This window comes from Solanum tuberosum, unplaced genomic scaffold (genome assembly GCF_000226075.1).
Source record: "Solanum tuberosum cultivar DM 1-3 516 R44 unplaced genomic scaffold, SolTub_3.0 scf00166, whole genome shotgun sequence".
Taxonomy (NCBI): Eukaryota; Viridiplantae; Streptophyta; class Magnoliopsida; order Solanales; family Solanaceae; genus Solanum; species Solanum tuberosum.
In genome coordinates, this window is record NW_006239094.1 from 561,462 (window position 1) to 566,195 (window position 4,734).

Below are 4,734 nucleotides of genomic sequence, written 5' to 3' on the forward strand. Positions count from 1 at the left end.
TGAGATACTTCTTGAAGTAACCTTAGTTCATTATTATTGTGGAAAGTAGCCTTAACCGACATAGAGACCATGTTAGCTATAACACGATCCCTCGGTGTCTCCCATACCGAAAAGGGTTGTCCTACTTGCCAAGTAAGAACCATGAACTTTTATCCATTATGGATCCACTAGCTAATGTCTATCTAGACACTCATTCCATGGGGGTACATAGGTAAGGGATAAGGAGATTGCTTCTAGAAACCTGGCCTCTACTCACGAGAGAGCTTCCATCTCAATATCCTATCAGTTCTAAGCATAAATTCCACGGAATAGTCATTTTCTTACTTGTTCTCATTATCCATGGAAGGGCACGTCATCTTGCCAATCCAAGCTAGGTCATAAGTCATCCATGGAAAGGTATCATTCAATAAACAATTCATGCTAGGTTTCATTAGGATAGCTCCTTATCTTTGATTCATTTATGTGAGAAGACCTTTCAACCTTAGAATCCTTACTATGTGAGAAAACCTTTCACAATCATACTTTCATGTGTATATGGGAAAATCCTTTCAACAATACAACAACATTATCATTGATACTTCACTCTAAAAGCATCCTTAAAACAATTACATAAATCTCATAAGAATGTGCATAATTTCATAAACTCTTCATTCATAATCCAAAACTCACATCATATCATCATAATTCGGAAAACATGGGAATTACATGGGTTCATGGGAAATCATCATAAAACCATAGAATTTCATCAAATCATGCATAAGAGATCATAATTCAATCAATTAAATCAATAATCAAGAGAACCCATAATATAGAAGAAAAACCCTAACTCAATTGGGGATTTCTAACTTTGAAAATAAGAGAATTTGGGAACTCCATGAATGAAATGAATCCATGGATGAAATCTAACATACCTCAATGCCAAAAGCCTGCCTTAAATGGTGGAATTGGTGACTTGCCTTGAAACCCTAGGTTGAACCCTTCTTCAAATTTCTAGAGAGAGAAATATTTTGTAGAGGAAGAACTTGATCTTCTTTGGTAAATTTAAGAGAATGACTTGAATGGGTTGAATTTGCGGTTAAAAATACTTATATAGGGACCCTAGGTATGGCTAAAACAACATAGTAGCATAATAAAATAATTAGGAAAACACCTAACTGACCCTAGCTTACAGCTGACGCGAACCTCCAGATGGAGGTCCACATGAACCGTCAAGGATCACACGGGTTGTGGTGGCAGCTGTGGTCCTTGACCAGTGGCCTGGGAAAACCCCGTAAACTCTTGACTCACCTCACGACCCACACCATGAGCCGCCTTGTCCTTCACGACCTGTCTAGGTGGCTCGTGAGAAGGGATAGCCTTGGAGTGGCTACTGCCTCCCCTTCATGGGCACCACCATGAGCCGTGGTGGCCACCAAGGGTAGTCTAGGTGCTCGTGAAAGGGGATCTATTTTTGGCCAGGCACTGTGACCCTTAATGAGCCTTCACGAGCCTAACCACGCCTTGTGGTGCCCTTCACGACCCGTGCAGGCCTTCGTGAAGGGTGACTTGGCCAAAACTTGGGCTGGTGACCTTTCACTTGATCCCTTCCTTAGCCCACTAGATTCTGAGGTGTTACATTATCTCCCCCTTGGGAACATTCGTCCTCGAATGGGATCCTAGATAACTCATGAAGAAAAGAACTCTAAACTAGCAACCCATCATGCATCCAATCACATAAATGCACATATCCGAGGAGGAAACATCAACTTCCAAGCTAAATCATGTTTAAAACATCATATCATGAAGTCTATATGCAACTCATACTCAAATTCACATAAATATGTAGGAATCAATCAAGTTGCCTTATTTTCTCAAAACTTCAGCTTTTTCATGAACATGCATAAATGGGGAAATGGGAATATCTAAGACACATGACACCAAAGAATAAACCATGATGAACCCATTACCTCAAGCTAGATTAGGGGTAGAAGGAAAGAGATGAGGATATTGGTACATCATATCGGCCTCGGCCTCCCAAGTACCACCCTCAACTAACTAATTCCTCCACAACACTTTAATGGAAGCGACTTCTTTATTTGTCAACTTCTTGACTTGCCGATCTATAATCTCAACGAGAACTTCTTCATATGAAAGATTATACTTAACTCCCAAACCTTCTAAGGGGACTATGATTGTCGGATCACCAACACATTTCTTCATCAAGGAGACATGGAAAACTGGATGCACCGATGCCAATTCATTAGGTAAATCAAGCTCATAAGCAACTTGACCAATATGCCTCAAGCTCTGATATGGGCCCACATAACGGGGACTAAGCTTTCCCTTCTTACCAAACCTCATTACACCCTTCATGGGTGAGATTTTCAAATAGACCCAATCATGAACATCAAACTCAAGATCTCTTCTTCTAACATTGGCATATGACTTTCGTCGACTTTGAGTCGTTCTCAACCTATCTCTAATAAGTTGAACTTTCTCCATAGCCTCATGCACCTCAAACCATCCTATAGGATATCTACACCTCCTACCATACAATGCCTAAAATGGAGCCATACCAATACTCGAGTGATAACTATTGTTATATACAAACTCAATCAAGGGAAAGTGATTCTCCCAACTACCTTTGAAATCAATCACACAAGATCTCAACATATCTTCCAAAGTTTGTATAGTACGCTCTGCTTGACCATTAGTTTGAGGATGAAAGGTTGTACTAAGTTTGACATGAGTACCAAGACTCTTTTAAAATGATCTCCAGAACTGAAAAGTGAATTAGGTACTTCGATCAGAGATAATGGATAAAGGTACTCCATGCAACTTTACCATTTCCCTCAAATACAACTTAGCATAGTCCTCTGCCGAATAAGAAATTTTGACGAGAATAAAATGAGCTGATTTCTTCATTCGATCTACTATAACCCCAATCGAGTCATGTTGTCACCGGGTGCGAGGCAAACCAACAATAAAGTCCATATTCAAATCTTCCCACTTCCAAGTAGGAATGCTAATGTCTTGGGATAAACCTCCCGATTTGTGATGTTCAACTTTCACTTGTTGAAAATTAGGACACTTAGCCACAAATCCTACAATATCCTTATTCATCTCATTCCACAAATAGATCTCCCACAAACTATGGTACATCTTGGTGTCTCTCGGATGAATGGAATACTGAGTTATAGGCTTCTGACAAGATTTGTTCCCTCAAGTCACTAACATTGGGAACACACAAACGCCTTGGTATCTAAGTACACCATCTAACCCTTCAGAGAAAACCTCTATGGACTTTTTAAGCACCACTTCCTTCAATTCAACCAAAGTTGAATCAAGACCTTGCTTGGCTTTCACATCCGCCACAAAAGACGATTATGAACCATTGTGGACTATAGCACCACCCTTGGTGGAGTCCACTAACTGAACACCCAACTGGGCCAATCTATGAACATCTCAAACCAACTCCTGCTTATCTTCTTCAATATGAGCAACACTATCCATAGATAACCGACTAAGAGCATCCGCCACCACATTCGCTTTACCGGGGTGATAGAGAACACTCATATCATAATCCTTCAATAACTCAGGCCACCTTCTTTGGCGAAGATTTAGATCCTTCTGATTAAACAAATATTGTACAGTCTTAAGGTCGGTGAAAACATCAACATAAACACCATACAAATAGTGCCTCCAGATCTCTAGGGCAAAAATAACTGCCGCTAGTTCAAGGTCATGGGTAGGATAATTCTTTTCATGAGCATTAAGTTGTCTTGATGCATAGGCAATCACCTTCCCATTTTGCATAAGTACACATCCCAGCCCAATTCTTAAGTCATCACAATAAACAACAACACCAACATTCCTTTCTGACAAGGTCAACACTGGAGTGGAAGTAAGTCTATCCTTCAATTCTTGAAAACTCATCTCACATGTTTCAGACCATATGAACTTGGCCTTCTTTTGAGTCAACGCTGTCAATGGAGAGGCAAGAGAAGAAAACCCCTCAACAGACCTTCTGTACTAATCAGCTAAACCCAAGAAACTACTAATATCCAAATAGGATAGAGGTCTAGGCCAACTCTTGACAGAATCCTTCTTCTTAGGATCTACCTCAATACCCTTACTTGAAACAATGTGACCAAGAAAAGCTATGGACCTTAGTCAAAAATAACATTTGATAAACTTTGCAAAGAGTTGTTGGTCCTTGAGAATTTGTAACACAATCCTCAAATGATTGATGTGATCATCCTCACTTCTAGAATAAATCAATATATCATCAATGAACACAAACACGAACATGCCAAGATATTGACTAAACACCCTATTCATCAAATACATAAGAGCGGATGGAGCATTAGTCAAACCAAAAAACATCACCAAAAACTCATAATGACCATATCGGGTTCTAAAAGCCATTTTTAGAATATTATTTTCCTTCACCATCAATTGGTGAAACCCGACCGAAGGTCAGCCTAAGAGAAGTAAATCGCTACTTGAAGTTGGTCAAACAGATCATCTATCCTTAGAAGAGGATACTTATTCTTAATGGTAACCTTATTCAACTATCGATAATCTATACCTATATGAAGAGAACCATCCTTCTTTCTAACAAACAAGACTGAAGCACCCCATGAAGAGATACTCGATCAGATGAAACCCTTATCTAACAAGTCTTTCAATTGCCTTTTCAATTCCCTAAGTTCTGCCGGAGTCATTCGGTAAGGAGGAATAGAAAAAGGTTGT